The sequence below is a fragment of the Chelonia mydas genome, chromosome 6 (genome assembly GCF_015237465.2).
Source record: "Chelonia mydas isolate rCheMyd1 chromosome 6, rCheMyd1.pri.v2, whole genome shotgun sequence".
Taxonomy (NCBI): Eukaryota; Metazoa; Chordata; order Testudines; family Cheloniidae; genus Chelonia; species Chelonia mydas.
In genome coordinates this window covers 71860835-71879073 of record NC_051246.2, presented here as the reverse complement: position 1 = coordinate 71879073, position 18239 = coordinate 71860835, and the positions used below count along the sequence as shown (strand labels likewise).

General features: G+C 44.8%; 1 protein-coding gene across 1 annotated transcript in view; it reads left to right on the top strand.

Annotated features, from left to right (window-relative positions):
- The window catches only part of LOC102930407 (transmembrane protein 151B), a 37115-nt gene that overhangs the window by 13682 nt on the left and 5194 nt on the right, over positions 1-18239 (top strand). The window lies entirely within an intron of this gene.

Sequence of the window (18239 nt, the reverse complement as noted above, 5' to 3'; positions counted from 1 at the left end):
GGGTTGTAATGCAATTCTCACTGGCAGCTTCACAGGGAGTTTTCTGTCTCTCTTTTCCAATGCCCAACTGAAGCAAGCTGAGAATATTTCTCTAAAGTGTGGGACACTTTGGAATACTGCAGCACCTTGCTGCATGTACAGTGCCACTGTGCTGGACAATATCATTTTATTAACACCCTGGTCAACCAACAGGTAGCTTTGCACAACGTTTCTCTTCTTAGGTGATGCATTTCCACAGCCCTCTCTAGATCAAGGTGAAAAGAGTCACAGAATTATAGCAAAAATCCATCTCCACCCAGGCATGGCACCATCCTGATGTAGAGTGTACTGTTTGGTAATCCAGTGTTCTTTCCTCATTTCACTGCCCTCATTCTCTGGGCCACATTCATCCCAGGTGTACACCACTAAAGTCAGTAGAATTACACCTGGGATTAATTTGGCCCATCATATTTTTCTTTATTTGCTTGTTCCCTGTCTAGCTCTGTTTCTTCTTCTCTGATTTTCCTTCATCTGTGTTCTCAATCTTTTACTTATTTGCCCCTTATCCGGTATATAAAAATAAAGGCTCACCCATGTAAACAAATAACATTGAATCATTGCCCACGTGAGTAATCCTTAGCCTTGCTGAGTTACTGAGTTGTTTTATCATTGAATGGCGTCATAAAGGCACTGTAGAGTGATGTCCTGACTTTGCATTAGGCTCGGAAGGGGAGGTGGCCATACAATCCATATTGCTGCTACGCCGTGATGTAAACATCACAGTGGAATGCAGAGACATCCCAGCATGACTGATTGTTATGAGGCTCTCTGACTCCATTTGCTACAATCTCTCCGCACGGCTCAAGTCTGCTAAGATGGAATTTGGAGGAAAGAGTTTCTTTTTTCCCTTTCTCTCAAAGCTCTTATCCAGCGAATTCCACAGGAACCATATGTGGTACCTGGAAGGGCCACATGCAACATTACAGCTACACATTAAGGATTACTGGGTATATCATGCTTTAGTGGTGTAATCTTCATTGCCATCCAATTAATTCTTACCTGGGACCCATCTCTGTGCTACATTCCAGTCTCTTCCTGTGTAGGTTAGTTGCTCTCTCTCTCCACGGTCTGTCTTCGCTATTTCCCTGCCTTTGTTCCATTTACATTCTACCCACGTCTGGGTTATCCTTTCTCCCTCCTCTCGCTGACTTCCCTCTCTCTCCTTTCTTCTCCAATTCCCTGTCATTTTTGCTATTTCCATTCAGGCCACGTCTGGGTTACCCTCTGTTTTTTCCCTCAATCTTTCATTTTAGACATGATAGCAGTTTGCTTCAGCAAAATTACAGCTCTTGAGGTCAGCCATCAAGGGCAGGCATGGTTTTTAAAAGGAACAGAGGTCTATTTTAGAAATGCTTTTGCAATGATTTTTTTTATTAATTGTGAATTTTAATGCTTTTGAAAGTGGGGAACCAGCAGATCTGGTTTGGAGTCAGGTACAGCACAGTCAGCACTGGGCCCCAAACTATCCACAAAAGAAATGCAATGGATCATTGTATTTACCTGCAACACATTTTCGCAAATAGATCCACTGCAAGAGTTTTCAAGATTTAAGATGTGGAAAATCTGAATGGGTAGTAACAAGGCATTTTTTAACTAGAGAGAGAAAAAGAAATAAACATAGGTCATCATTTCATGTTAGGGTAACATATTTAATGATCTATAACTCAAAAACAGTTTGTTCAGTTTCCTTTGAATTTTGTAGAAAATGTTTCCCCAGCCTTCAGAGTAAGTATGGTAATTTCAGGTCAAATTTATTTTGCCAGCCAGAGTTACAACTGGACTAAATATAAGGCTTATAACGGAAGCTGCTTGCAACCTTAGCTATCCTCTCTCTATCAGCTGCACTTAGCTAGAAAAAGATATACAGAGAGGGATTGCTTCATGCATCACCAAAATGCAATTGCTTCTGCAGTAGAACACTACTACTGTCTAACAGCATTCAGCAACATTAAATAACAGTTTGAAACAGAAAGTAAATAATAAGTTGTTCAATTAAACATAGGTTCCGTCTTTATGAATGGCTGGGGGTGCTCGACCCCCGCTCCTCCCCAGGCTCTGCCCCCACTCCACTCCTTCCCCCCAGCCCCACCTCTTCCCATCCTCGCCCTGCCTCTTCCTGCCCCTGCTCCACCTGGTTCAGTCCCCACCTCTGAGTACACCCCCCCTTGCTCCTCCCTGCCCCCCCCCAACAGCGTCTCCTACTTGTTGCTAAATAGCTGATCCACAATGGGTGGGAGGCCCTGGGAGGGAGGAGCTGATCAGACGGCCTGCTGGCAGGTGGGAGGCACTGGGGGGATGGGGAGGTGCTGATCCACAGGGCTGTTGGTGGGTGCTTAGCACCCACTGTTTTTTTTCCATGGGTGCTCCAGCCCCGGAGCACCCACAGAGTCGGCACTATGCAATTAAAGTTACAAGGAGGACTTACGTAAAACTGTTACTATGCTGAAATGAATACTGTCATTACACCAAAGCGTTGGTGCTGAAACTGACATGGGCTCTTTAATGACTACATGGGGGCTCATGGTTTTGGTTTTACAACCTAGACGTTTAGTTTTATGAAGGCATAAACTTCTATAAGAATTGGTGCTAGGCCCAACACTATTCAACATTCTCATCAATGTTATGGCAGTAAATGTAAAATCACTGCTGATAAAATTTGTGGATGTCACAAAGATTGGCAGAGTGGTAAATAATGAGGACAGGGCAGTCATGAAAAGTGATCTGAATTGCTTGGTTAGCTGGGCCCACACACATAAGAGGTGTTTTAATACAGCCAAATGCAATGTCATACATTTAGGAACAATGAGTGAAGGCCATATCTACAGAGTGGGGGACTGTATCCGGGAAATTGGTGATTCTGAAAAAGTCTGGTGTCCTCGTTTTAAGAATGATGTTGAGGTATTGGAGAGGGGGCAGAGGAGACCCACAAGAATGATTCAAGAGCTGGAGAAAATGCCTTACCGTGAGAGACTTAAGGACCTCCATCTGGGTAGCTTGTCAAAAAGAAGATGGAAAAGGCATTTGATTACCGTGGATAAGAACCTTCATCGAGACGCAATACTAAAGGGCTCTTTAATCTAGAGGAAAAAGGTGTTACAAGAACCAATGGCTGGAAGATGAAGCCAGACACATTCCAGTTAGAAATTATGCACAATTATTAACAATGAGAGTGATTAACTGTTGGAACAAATTACGACGAATAGGTGGATTTGCCATCACTTGATGTCTTTGAATCAAGGCTGGATGCCTTTTTGGAAGTTATGCTTTAGTCAAACACAATTGGGCTCAGTACAGAGCTAACTGGATGAAATGTAATGGCCTGTGATATATAGGAGGTTAGTCTAGGTGATCTAATGATACCTTCTGGCCTTAAACTCTATGAATCTGCATTTAGTTTTAATGGAAGCTGAAGCTCCCTGGTCCAGAATATCCTTACAAAGCCAGGAATATTCATAAATATTTTAGATGCCTCAGAATATCCTTAAATATCCAAGAATAACTGAGACTATCCTTGATTGTTATTTACATGACAAAAATCCCAGCTCATTGTTAGCTGGGACCTGTCATGTGGTCATTTGGTCAACATTTTCACATGAGCCAGCATATTCAGTTGTCTGCTAATTTTGGATGACCAACTTGACACACAGTGGACCTTTTTTTCAGAGGTGATGCGTGGTCCTACCTCCAAAGTGAAGTCAATGGCAGCTGTGGATCCTCAGCACCTCTGAAAATCAGGCCCAGAATGTTTCTAGTTGGGCACCCAAAAAGTGAGGCTCTCATAGTCAGTGAAAGCTTTTGAAAATATTGTCCTACTTTTTTACTTTTTTCGTCAGAAGTCAATGATTCTGACCACTCAACTAGCATATGAAAATGAGTGCATGCTTCTGGGCTATCGCTCAGCTCCATTAAAACTCTTTACCTCTCACAAGACTCTCAAGAAGCAGAGTTACAAAGACACTTCCTGACTGGAATAAATATTTTTCCTGAACCTCTAACTTCTATCTCATCTTTGGACTGTAATTTTTAAAGAGACAACAGCAATACTTTTGGAATCCATGGCCATGCTAGAGACATTTCTGCTGAAGACATTCAGAATGAGTGTAACAATGCACATCTTAACGGGCTCCTAACTACTTGCTCAAGGGCAGTAGATATCAGGAAAAGAATCCAGGCGCCCTGGTACCCAGTTCCTTGCTCTAGCCAACAGAGTACAATCCATCCCTGACAGGCAAGTGGAAAAATATGCCAGCTTGTCTATTCAGACTCTCCTCTTCCTTCACCCAGCATTGGTATCTAGGAGTAAAAGCCAAAGTCTGACCCCAAGCTTGTTACAACACAAAATATTGTTTAAAACGGGGTGGGGTTGGGGGCAGGTACTGAGTTACTGCTGAAGAAGCAAAAGGACTAACATGCTGTAGCTGCAGTTCAGCAAGGAACATGAAACACTGGGCGTGCCTGGTAAACCAAAACCATTCCATAGCTGCTCTTTATTTTGGGCACCTGCCATCCCAGTGTCTTTGAAGGCAACTGCCCATGAAGTCGGGGCTTTGATACTTCATAATTTACAAATGAAACTGCACACAGGATTCTCTACGTGTGTCCTGAAGGGGAAAATTAACCTAACTGTAGACTCACACACCTGCCCCACCTCTGGTAATCTCTTCAAGTGCCAAACTAGAAACACCTGTTTGGTACATGTACCAGAAATTCCAGTTCTTAATCTGCAGATTGTGACTTTCCAGACTATTTTCTAATGACCATAGGAACAAATTAAATAACATCTATCACATAAAGCAATGGTCCAAAGGCTTCACACCAACAGATAGTAAACAAGCCATGACAACATATGAAACTCATAGACTGTAGTTTAATATATAATGAATTTGTATGAAAGAGGGGTGTGTTTCTTCATTAGATTTTGAGAGTGGGCGATACTTTACTACTATTATTGTTGTTTTTATTCTTTATTATATCTGACATCTTTCATACAAACTGAGCCAAAATGCTCATATGCCAATAGAATTACAACATTAAATAATTATAATGCCAAAGGAAGGGAGAAATGAAGGTGTATAGGCAAGGGGAAATATATTTGGGATTTGAGATAAAATGAACAGCGGAGGAGACAGAAAGATATAAGGGAGCTGCAGAGAGAATTGGTGCAGGGACAAAAAGAAGAAATAAGACAGTGAACAAAGGGAGAGAAATTATGACAAGGTTTCCTGAGCAGTTCCATGGAGGGTTTTGAACCCAAAGACCATTTTGAACTGGATTCTGAAGTGAATGAGGAGTCAGGGGAGCGATATTTGAGGATGGGAGTGATATAGTTGCACTTCTTTGTGCCTGTGAGATTGGGGGCAGGGGGGGCAGCAGCATTCTGTACCTGCTGGTGTGTGGAGAGTGGACCCTAGAGAACAGAATTGTAGATAATCAAGGAAAGAGATGGAGGCATGATTGGGGATTACAGCTGAGCTGCAGTGGAGGCATTGGCATGTAAGGGCAATGGTACAGAGACAGTGACAGGCTGTAGGGATGGGCAAAATGAGTTTGCAAAACAGCACGAATATCTGCCATTTTTTGGTGATCCTGGTATTTCCAGTGTCACTGGGAACACATGAGGCTGTCAGGTATCACAGCCAGCTTTAAACAATCCTTGTCCACCCTTGCATTGTGCTCAGGCCCAGCCTGGGGATTTGGAGAGGTGTTGGGCCTACTGAGGAGGGCTGAGATTTGCAAAGCTGTGCAGGGGATTTAGCTACACATCTTCCATTACAATAGATGGCTGGAGCCCCTGCACTGTTTTGCAGATCTCCTCCAGAATTCACATGTAACTGGCTCATTTTACACAAAAAGTGCCTGTGTGTGCAGGTGAGTGTGAATCTGAAATTCCAACATGGCCTTCTGCTGTAGAAGGAAAGCCCAGCTACTACTTCAATCCAAGCCTAGAGACTGGTTTATAGAAGTTTACAGTCCCCTCGCAAAGAAGAGGGCTAGAAACTTACTTTAAAATATAGAAAAGATGTCTTAGAGTCTTCATGAGGTTCCCACATATCAGGGGAGTCTGGGGCTGTGGGCTTTGCTGGGCCCAAAGGTTGGGCTGTTCAGAAATGCACAGTAGAGTGATAATGGGATTAGGGTTTAAAAGTAGGTGCTAGAGGGAATTTCACAAGACTCAGGGTACATCTGCACTGCAATGTAAGTTAGTGGGACTCGAGTCAGTGGACTCTGGGTTTGAGAACTCAGGGCTTGAGCATATACAGTGATTGCCAAACAGGGCCGGCCCACAACATTTTGGCACCTGAGGCAGGGAGCTCAAATGACGCCCCCATGCCCCCTGACTTGGGCCAAAACTTTGAAAGGTCTCAATTCTGCCTTCTTCTTTTTCTACTCCTCTCATGGTACTGCTCTGCTACCTACCCCAATAAAGGAGAACTAACAACTTAAAATGCCTTGTTCAAAAATGTTAAGTAACACTTAACTTTCAAATGCCTGAACAGCAAATGTAACTTTTCTTGTCTGCATAGTAAACACTGGCATTTTTATCTGTTTGAATAATCAAAAGTAGTGCTTTCTTGATTGAAAAGATTTGAACTGCCTCCCGAAGGTCCACAGTCTGGGCCAGCTCATGCTTTATTGAGATGGTTGCAAGACCGACCAGCCTCTCCTGTGTCATTGTGGAGTATAGATGTGTTTTTATTAACTTCAGCTTGGAGAAGCTGCATTCTCCACTGGCAACTGTTACAGGAAGTGTTAGAAGTATGCGCAGAGCAACAAAAGCATTTGGAAAGAGGGTGGTCATCTTATTTGTGCACATATATTCCAGAACGGCGTTTGGAGTTGATCTTGCTGAAATGTATCTTGAAAGGGCTTTCAGTTCATCACCTAAATCACTCGCATCAATATCGCGCATGTCATCATGTGTCAACACTGTCTCTAGGGCCCTGCATTGCTGGTGTAGGTCTTCTTCAGGTATAGTGAGGAGTTTTGGAATATCATACAACATCCCAAATACAGCGCTGTGTTCCTTGAGCTGCAAGTTCTTCAACTGACTGTATTGCACAATCTAGCACCTGGTTAAAGAATTCAACTTTGAATTGTTGTTTGGGGTCTCTTATGGGATTATCCCATGCCTTGTAATCAAAATGTCTTCTTCTTTGGTGACTCTTGTATTCTCGAATGGGTGGGAAATAGTTTCAGTTTGAAGTTCCTCTACAAACTTCTGTGCACTCTTCAGAACATTTTGAAATCCCTCATCTGACGGGTAAGACTGTAGGTATGACTTTGCTTTGTCCAGCTGTTCCATTGCTCCAGATATATCAAGGTCAACACCTTGGAGTCTCTTGCTTAGAATATTTATTTCAAACAGTATGTCATGCCACAACACTAAGCCACACAGAAATTTGAAGTTATGTATGTTTCTGGTGATTCCAATTCCCTCTGCCACTATTCTCCCACGAACAGTTCCTGTCATAGCATTATCCTCCATAATGGCAACTATGGCATCATCCATCTTCCCAATTTGGTGTTTGATAGGTTTTTTCGCCTCCACTCAACTTTCCCATCGTGTGGCACTCAGTGGTTTCAGTGTCAGAGAGGATGTTCCCAGATGTTGCTCCAAAATTTGCCATCGATGAGTTGATGCAGAGAAAAATACATAGATGCTTTGAATTACATTAAAAAATTCAGCAGCCTCACTCGAAGCTGATGCTGCATCACTGACCACCAAGTTCAATGAATGAGAACTGCATGGGACAAAAAAAGCTCGAGGGTTTAATTCTCGGATCCGTGTCTGCACTCCTCTGTTCTTTCCTCTCATGTTGGCACCATTATCGTAGCCCTGACCTCTCATGTCAACTATCGCAATTCCCGTATCTTCCAGCTTTTTAAGAAGCACATTTGTCATACCAGCTCCTGTAGTATCATCAATGTCAATAAATTCTAGAAAATGCTCTCTGACAGTCACCATTGCAGGGACATTTTCACTAGGTTCTGTTGTTGTTACAAAACTCACCATTAAAGCCATTTGTTCCGTATGGCTGATGTCAGGTATGCAGAGTAGTATTTTGCTGACTTCAGATCTGCCACAATCTTCTGTTTGACTTTTGTTGCCAGTAACTGTATGATCTCATTTTGAATTGTTTTTCCAAGGTAGTGGTGTGCGTACATTTCTTGGGTGGTGACTCTTCTTACTTGCTCCTGGAGTACAGCATCAAACTCAGCCATCAGCTCCACAATTTTAAGGAAGTTTCCATTGTTTGGCACATACTGCTGATCTGAAGTGCCACGCAGTGCTAGGTTTTGGGTAGCAAGCATTCTCACAATGGCAATGAGCCTTTTCAGAACATTTTGCCAGTGAAGAGACTCTGATGCAATCTTCTCTTGATGCTGATCATCTCTGGTGGCCTTTAACCTTAGTCTCATCTCAAGCTCTTTCCACCTATGGAATGCTCTCTGGTGATTTGCTGCCTTCTCATGGCATGCCAGATTTCTAGCCAGATTTTTCCAGCCCTTTATTCTTGTAGCACCCATTGTGGCTGGAACATTAGACTGGAAGAGTTTGCAACAAAAACAGTATGCAGAATTCTGGGTATTTCAGTACATTAAAACTTCCCCAAGGCACAAAGTCTTTGCCCTTGGATTAGGTAAAACACTGCCACCACCAAGTGATTTAAACAAAGAACAGGGAAAGGACCACTTGGAGTTCCTATTTCCCCAAAATATCCCCCCAAGCCTTTACACACGCTTTCCTGGGGAGGCTTGAGAATAAACAAGATGAGCACAAACCCCGTCGATTTTTAAGACCCAAAAACCCAATCAGATTCTTAAAAATCAGAACTTTATTAGAGGAACAAAAAAAGATAAGAGAACAACTCTGTAAGATCAGAATGGAAGATAATCTTACAGGCAGTCAGATTCAAAACATAGAATCCCTCTAGGCAAAACCTAAAGTTACAAAAAGACACAAAAACAGGAATACACATTTCCTCCAGCACAGCAAATTTACAAGCCAAAATAAAGAAAACCTAATGCATTTTCTAGCTAGATTACTTACTAACTTTACAGGAGTTGGAGGGCTTGCATCCTTGATCTGTTCCCAGCAAAGGTATCACACAGCCAGACAAAAGCCTTCCCCCCCCTCCAGATTTGAAAGTATCTTGTCCCCTCATTGGTCATTTTGGGTCAGGTGCCAGCCAAATTACCTTAGTTTCTTAACCCTTTACAGGTGAAAGGATTTTGCCTCTGGCCAGGAGAGATTTTATAGCACTGTATACAGAAAGGTGGTTACCCTTCCCTTTATATTTATGACATCTGCACTCTGACTAACTAGCTTCCTGTGCTTTCTTTCTTTTTCTGAATGCTGCCCCAGAGGGGTGTTTTCTTCTTTCATTCATGACTGCTGTTCTGTGCCAGCTATAGTGGCCCTCAACACTCAGTTGAAGGGGACACATAAGCAGGCTGGTAGCAGGGCCTGAGTGAGGGAAGATATCAGCTTCTTAAGGTCCTAACTGGCTCCTACTACTTCAGTTGACTGCCTGTTCTCTTCAAGTGGGTTCAGGGAAGCAGCAGGAAAGAGGAAGCTCCCTGAGAAGCTGGTGTTAATCAGTCCAGGCTCCTGGGGGTGCTAGAGAGGTACATAAGAGGCTCCTCCTCCTCTCTCTCCCTGCAGCTCCTGCTGCTTTCTGTTATTCCCTCTCACCTTTTCTCCTGCCTGCCTGTTATGTCTCTTGTGCCCTCCTTCCTCCAGCACAGCACTCCACCATCTCTGTGCATCTAGAGCAGAGAGAATACATATGCACCAGCAGCAGACACAATTTTCTACACTCTGGGTCCTAGTGGTGCCCCTCCCCCAGTCTGGCACCTGCGGCGGCCGCTTCAGTTCACCTCATGGGAAGGCCAGCCCTGTTGCCAAATTTAGGTTAAGAATTTTTTAACCTGGGCCCAAACCTTAAGCTCTGGAATCCACACTGGAGTACGCAGACATGAATCCAACCAACTGTATCTCAGGCTTCCTAGCACCTTCCCAAAATGTGAGGCACTGGTGGGCAGCTCGGCAGTGTTTTCTGACCCACCAAAGGTACCTGACAGAGATAATGACAGAGCAGGAGGAGGAGGAGGACACAGACATGGAAGACTTGAACTGGCTGATGCTGCTCATGACACTCGGTATAGCCACTGATATCCCCTCCATAGCCCAGCACTTCTAAAGCAAGGCAACAAGAACAAACTGGTAGGGTCACATTGTCATGGAGACCTGGGATGACCAGCAGTGGGTCCAGAACTTTCACACAAAGAAAACTGTATTTCTGGAGCTTTCTGAGCAGCTTGCCCTGACCCAACAGTGTAAAGATACATGCATGAGGCTGGCCATGCCTGTCCACAAGCAGCTTGCTATAATCATCTGGAAGATGGCTATCCCATCCCGCTGCAAGTCAGTGGCCAATCAGTTTGGTATTGGAAAGTCGACTGTGGGTAAGTGGCAGTGGAGGTTTCTGAGGCAATCACGTGTGTGGTTTACCACAAGTTGGTAGGTATAAAAGATATTCCTGAGGTAATTGCTGGCTTTGAGAGAATGGGGTTTCCAAACTGTGCCAGGGACACTGATGGGACCCGCGTACCCATAGTTTGCCCTCATCATGGAGCACATGAGTACATAAACCACAAAGGGTACTACTCCATTGTTATGTGGGCCATCATGGTCCACAGAGGTTGATATGTGAATGTCAGTATTGGCTGCACTGGAAAAGTTTATGATGCCAGGGTTTTTTGCTGATTGAGAGAGTCTATATTCATCGACAAGCTGGGACATTATTCCCACCACAACATTATTGTATATGAAGTTCCATCCCCACTGTTATTCTGGGGAATGCCATGTACCCACTTTTGCCTTGGCTGATGAAAACCATACCCTGATCTCAGATGCCCTGGCAAAAGAAGGTTTAATTACATTCTTAGCAGGTGTAGAATGGTGGCTGAATGTGTTTTTATGGCAGACTGAAATCCCGCTAGCGGTTTCTACAGACCCATTTGGACGCCAGTGTCGTCAATGCTGTCTGCATTTCTGTGGCTTGCTGCGCTCTTCACGATCGTTGTGAAGCCAGCGGTGAGCCATTTGCCCCTGAATGAACCTATGACTGCAAGGCCCCCTGAACTGGTACACTCAGCCAGAAAGTGCGTCTACCACAGCTGGAGCTGGATGCACCCAGGCAACAAAAGTCAGGGATGCTTTGTGCTCCCACATTCCATGGGCCAGCTGAAGAGGGAGAATAGTACCTCTACGTGCTTGTTGGGGAGGGGGCATTGATTGCCCTGCATTGTACTTTTGAATGACGTAACTGTTTATGTAATGGGGTGGTGTGGAGAAACCACTATGGATTGATGTAAATAGCTGGTGTATGTATATAGCTGTAGTGAGACATGGGTTTTGCATACAATGTCCCACTTGTCCCTGCTCCTCTGTTTATCTTTATTATTTGAAACACGCATTATCTCATGTGTTGCAATGATGGCAATAAATATTCTTTATGAAAAAAAAACCCTTTATTTTTACACAGTTAGTGGAAAAGTCCAATATTAAACCACTGCCTGGCAGGCTAGCTGCCATTAGCCCACTATAACACCAGCAACACCAAAGCTTTAAAAGTATCCAAAAGCATAAACTTGTGCAAACAGTGAAATGATGTACAAGACACCCTATACACACACTGTTGTGTTTCCCCTGGCCCACCGTTCTCCTTTCACGTTTGCCATTCACTTGGTGCCGGGGCAGGGACGTGGAGGTGTCCATGGGGGAGGGGTTCAGCACTGAAGACTGCATGGGGCACATTTGTCCATCCCAGCCACTGATAGGGCCCAAATGCATGGCCTACCCAGCAATGGAATTGTCCAGGCTGTTCCTGAAAGCAGGCCAGGGTACCCCGGAGGGCACGCAAGCCCTTGGAGCCTTTACGTTTGCAGCCATTCAAGACAGCTGCTGCTCAAACAGTTCTCTCTGTTGTGCTCTGTTGTCCTCCCTTCACCGCCTTTCCTGTTCCAGGAACTGTGAAGCATATGCCTGCTCCTGCACCACTACCCTGTCCTCAAGCTGCGCAGCCAGAGTGAGCCTTCCCGCTTGCCTTTCAGCTTGTCTTTCCTCTTGGAATAGGATGAGACTCAGAAGGTTACTGTCTCAAATAGCTCAGTGCAGGAGCCCAGAAAAAACCATCTTGGAATTTCAAAGACAGAAAATGTTCCTTATTGAACTTCAGTGTATTGGCAGGGGGCTGCTTCACACCACTGACGCTCCATAGACACGGCTGGGCAAGCCCCCACACTCCGACCCTGCTCTACAGCGGGAGTGCTAGGCGGGCAGGTGAAGGGGGGCAAGTCCCTGTGCCCTGACCCTGCTCCCTGGCAGGAGTGCCAGGCAGAGGGGCAGAGCAGGGAAAGCTGCCGCCCCCTGACCCTACTCCGTGGCAGGAGCACCAAGGAGTGGGGGGACTGCAGGTGGAAGGGGTGGGGAGGGTCCCCCACTTGTCCTGGCCCAGGGCCCCACTAAACTGTAATCTGCCTCTGCTTCTCAGTAAAAACTCACTTTTACATGCTTGTTTTACTGTTTGTGTTTCCTGGTCTCCATTTGGAATTCCACAGGGTCGGGGAGGGGGGATGCAAGGCACTGACGTGCAATCCACCATTAGCAGATATACGCTGCTTCCCAGGGTTTGCATTGGTTCATAGAGCTGAAATCCCTCTCGTTCTTTTATTAATAAATCCACATATAAACTCAGAAACTTACCAGGCTCCAGGGCAGCTTCTCCTTCTTCCATTTCTGCTGCTGGATCCACGGTGGGCTGTTCCTCTGGGCCGGGAGGGCATCAAAAAGCTCCTCTAAGTATGGCCCCAGGATGTGCTCACTTGCTTCTGCAGCAAAGCCTCCTCTGGGGCTCGTTTCATCAGCAGAGTTACTTCATTTGCCTCATTTGGTGCCTGCTGCTGGCTCCCATCAATTCCCATGCTGGCTACAGGGGCCAGCAGGGCATTATCCCAGCTGACCAGGTCACTGGGCACAGCTCATTGCCCAGTGCTCAGTGCAATCCCCACACAGGGTCAAACTCATCATAAAATAGGTACAATGCTGGTGAGTTGCCAGAGGCGCATTTGTGATGCCTGGTTTTCCGGTATTTGGTCTTAATCCACTTAATCCATTCCCTGCACTGATCACCGCTTTGGTAAATTTCCAGCGCCGCCAGCTTCTTTGCTGTTTGCTGGTATGCATGGTCATTTCTGATACTCTTACTAGTAAAATTAATTGTTTGGTTAAACTCTCGTGGCCTCACACAATAGATTAACCAAAATCGATCTGTGCTCCAGTAACCACAATGCAGCATGCTTTGTAAAGGACTTCTTCTGGTCAGTATCCATGGCAAACGCTGCAGGTTCTCCAAAGGTTTGTTTGCAGGTTGGCTGTCAGAATAAAATGCTGAGCTGTTGTATTTTCCCTGGAGTCGACTGATGATTCTTGGGAGAGAGAGGACAAATGAAGTCTGCGCATAGTGTTGTGGATACTTTTGGTGGACTCCAAGAACCTGAGTCCAGGGCGGTTGCATCTACACTGCAAAATGATAGGGCTCGAACCCTGGGTCCTGCTTTGACTTGGGCTTAGAACTTCTACTCTCACAGGCTCCTAGGACCCTGGGTCCAAGCCTGAGAGATTTGAGTGTCAATGGAAGAGGGCTTAAGGCTTGAACCTGAGTCAGAGCCTGGGCTTACATTGCAACATAGACATACCCTCAGTAGCTGGATCTGGACTCAGTCATATACCTACATGGCTCCTGCGGTTTTGCAGTTATTGTTCAGAGTTCTGGGTGCTGGTTGTAACCACTTTGCTCCTCTCCTCAGAGTTCCCTAAAGGAGATGAGGAAAAATGGGCCTGATTTACATTTGTAATAAGGTCCCTTTACACCACTATGGAAGCATAATGGGGCCTTAAAGTGGATGTGAATTACATTTTTATCAATTTGGTCCCTTTACACTGCCAGTGGTTGCAATAATTTCCTCCTGGAAGCATTCTGATCTCAGTTACTCTAGATTTACACTGGTGTAATTCCATTGAAATCACTGGAGTTACTCTGAGTTTACACCAGAGTGAGATGAGAATCTATGAAATTAGAATCTAGCCCCATGAGTCTAACTGTATGGGGCTCAGCCTCAAAGGAAACCACAAAGACCTCTAAAAATGACCTAAAATAGCTCTTCTGTGCCTAAAAATGAACGACTTTAAAGTCAAACCTCAGCCTTGTAAAGTTAAAAGCAAATGCTGCTGTCCCACCGGGAAAAGGGCAAACTCTACTTTCAAATGGCATAAAGCTCCCATTTCTAGCTCTGCAGGGTCATGAAGCATTGGACCTTAAACTCATCACTGGTCCAGAACTGAATCTTGCCTGTGGTGGGCCTCACACAATCAATATTAGGGGGAAACATCACATTTAGGGGGAGAAGGAGGCAATTTTGCTCTGGTAGGCTGCTTTAAAACCGCGGCATCTGTTGGAAGCTGTGAAGAAGTTTGGAATGTTAGAGGTGGCCCCTTAGGAGATGGATTAGTTCCATTTTGCATCAGTGGGGGAAAAGCAGAGAGATGGTATATGTATCTTGGTGTGTTTCACTGTTTTTATTGCTACAACACTCTTACTACAAAGTGGGGCCAAAGGGTATCAGTAGCAAGAGGGAGGCCAGTACAGAGATATTCCTTAACCGTACACATCAGGTGTAAGGCTCTTGCTGAGTGTGCTCCTCCCAGCCTGTACACTGGAGCCAGCCGGTGCTGGAACTCTCGCTGCTGTTGCTCTTTATAAAGAGACCGCTCAGTTGCTACAGTTTCTGGCTACTTGGCTTGATTTGTTTCTTATTACAGCCCAGCACAGCATGACATGCAACAGGTTCATTGCAACATCATCAGGGTGAGGATGCTAATCCTGTCCTCTCAGGGAACACAGGTGGGAGTGTAGAAGAGTAAATTCTTTTATTTGTGATCTGTGTCCTGCCTTTTGAGCCCTCAAAGCAGGGGGATCTGCTGGATTTTAACTATTCACATATATACCATTAGCTACATAGCTTAAACCCTTTTTTTTGCTTCTTGCCAATATTATTTTCAGCTTGTTACCATGCCACCTGGAACTGTGATTCTGTCAGAACTGAAAGTAAACTTGGTATAATCTAGGCAGTTTCTGGATGGGAGACCTCCAAGACAATGCTGCAGCACACATGGTGTTGATAATTTGGTAGGTGTCACTCTTAAGAACATAAGAATGGCCATACTGGGTCAGACCAAAGGTTCATCCAGCCCAGTATCCTGTCTACCGACAGTGGCCAATGCCAGGTGCCCCAGAGGGAGTGAACCTAACAGGTAATGATCAAGTGGTCTCTCTCCTGCCATCCATCTTCATCCTCTGACAAACAGAGGCTAGGGACACCACTCCTTGCCCATCCTGGTTAATAGCCATTAATGGACTTAATTAATCCATGAATTTATCCAGTTCTCTTTTCAACCCTGTTATAGTCTGAGCCTTCACAACCTCCTCAGGCAAGGAGTTCCACAGGTTGACTGTGTGCTGAGTGAAGAAGAACTTCCTTTTATTTGTTTTAAACCTGCTGCCTATCAATTTCATTTGGTGGCCCCTAGTTCTTATATTATGGGAACAAGTAAATAACTTTTCCTTATTCACTTTCTCCACACCATTCATGATTTTATATACCTCTATCATATCCCCCCTTAGTCTCCTCTTTTCCAAGCTGAAAAGTCCTAGCCTCTTTAATCTCTCCTCATATGGGACCTGTTCCAAACTCATTTTAGTTGCCCTTTTCTGAACCTTTCTAATACCAGTATATCTTTTTTGAGATGAGGGGACCACATCTGTACGCAGTATTCAAGATGTGGGCGTACCACGGATTTATATAAGGGCAATAAGATATTCTCCGTTTTATTCTCTATCCTTTTTTTAATGACAGGTTTCAGAGTAACAGCCGTGTTAATCTGTATTCGCAAAAAGAAGAGGAGTACTTGTGGCACCTTAGAGACTAACCAATTTATTTGAGCATAAGCTTTCGTGAGCTACAGCTCACTTAGGGCCTAATAACATCAGCCACACTATCAGAGGCTCGTTCACCTGCACATCCACCAATGTGATATATGCCATCATGTGCCAGCAATGCCCCTCTGCCATGTACATTGGTCAAACTGGACAGTCTCTACGTAAAAGAATAAAGGGACACAAATCAGATGTCAAGAATTATAACATTCATAAACCAGTCGGAGAACACTTCAATCTCTCTGGTCACGCGATTACAGACATGAAAGTTGCGATATTACAACAAAAAAACTTCAAATCCAGACTCCAGCGAGAAACTGTTGAATTGGAATTCATTTGCAAATTGGAGACAATTAACTTAGGCTTCAATAGAGACTGGGAGTGGCTAAGTCATTATGCAAGGTAACCTATTTCCCCTTGTTTTTTCCTACCCCCGCCCCCCTCAGACGTTCTTGTTAAACCCTGGATTTGTGCTGGAAATGGCCCACCTTGATTATAATACACATTGTAAGGAGAGTGGTTACTTTAGATAAGCTATTACCAGCAGGAGAGTGGGTTTGTGTGTTGGGGGCGGGGGAGTGAGAAAACCTGGATTTGTGCTGGAAATGGCTCAACTTGATTATCATACACATTGTAAGGAAAGTGATCACTTTAGATAAGCTATTACCAGCAGGAGAGTGGGGTGGGGGGGAGGTATTTTTTCATGCTTTGTGTGTATAAAAAGATCTTCTACACTTTCCACAGTATGCATCCGATGAAGTGAGCTGTAGCTCACGAAAGCTTATGCTCAAATAAATTGGTTAGTCTCTAAGGTGCCACAAGTACTCCCTTTTTTAATGATTCCTAACATCCCATTTGCTTTTTTGACTGCCACTGCGTACTGTGTGGACGTCTTCAGAGAACTATCCATGATGACTCCAAGATCTTTCTCCTGATTAGTTGTAGCTAAATCGGCCCCCATCATTTTGTACGTATAGTTGGGGTTATTTTTTCCAGTGTGCATTACTCTACATTTATCCACATTAAATTTCATTTTCCATTTTGTTGCCCAATCACTTAGTTTTGTGAGATCTTTTTGAAGTTCTTCACAGTCTGCTTTGGTCTTAACTATCTTGAACAGTTTAGTATCATCTGCAAACTTTGCCACCTCACTATTTACCCCTTTCTCTAGATCATTTATAATGTTACCTGTGAGTCAGCTCCGTGCTGCTGGAGGCACAGGCCCTGGTTCTGGTTTACATTCCTCTGGCTTCATGCTGCTCTGGCAGTCCTGTGCCGACTCTGGGGCGTGGCCAGAATGTGTGGGTGGAAAACCACTAAAGAAGAGTGCTCCCGAGGCTTCTCAGCAACGGAGCGCGGATTCAGAAATTCAGCAGTTGCAGAATGTAAGGGCCAAGACAGCAGCCAAATTGTCTTCTCATTCATACACTGTGCAACCCTATCAATTTCAGTGGGATTGCACAGAATGTACATGAAGGCAGAGGTTGGACTATGTGTCCTTATGGGGTGTAACAGAGAGTAAGTGCCTTGTGTGGGCTATCGGATCTGGGGCCCAAGCACAGAGGAGTGAGCAGGTATTGTGCCTCTGCTTATCCTCACCCCTGAGCACATGGGCGAGGTGAGAATGGGTGAAGCGTTGACTCTGCCCCTCAACACACGAGGATAGTACAAGGACACAATGAGACAGTATTAGTCAGCATGATCGACACTGGCCTCAGCACACTGGCAGCCTAATCATTGTCATGTTTTTTGTAGATATCGCAGCACAGTAAAGTTTCAAGGAAGGGTTTGAAGGAGGATAATGAGGTCGCTTTGCAGGTGGTTAAAGAGAGCACCTCCCAGGCATGAGGGGCAACAGGGGAGGAAGCACAAAAGGTGCTTGTTTGAAATTTAACAAATGGCAGATAGAGGCTGGCCTCTTGGGCTGGTCAGAGGCAGGAGATGACTCTTCCATACTGAATAAGAGATGATAGGTAGGGTGGGAACAGTGCTTAATTTGTGCCAGGGCTGAGCACCGGCACCTCTAGGCTTGGCAATTCATAGCCCTGGTGCCTCTGGGCTTGGCAGTTCATAGCCCCGATGTCTCTGGGCTTGCTGCATCAGTTGTGAATGTAAAAAAATTGCTTGAGCCCTGGCACC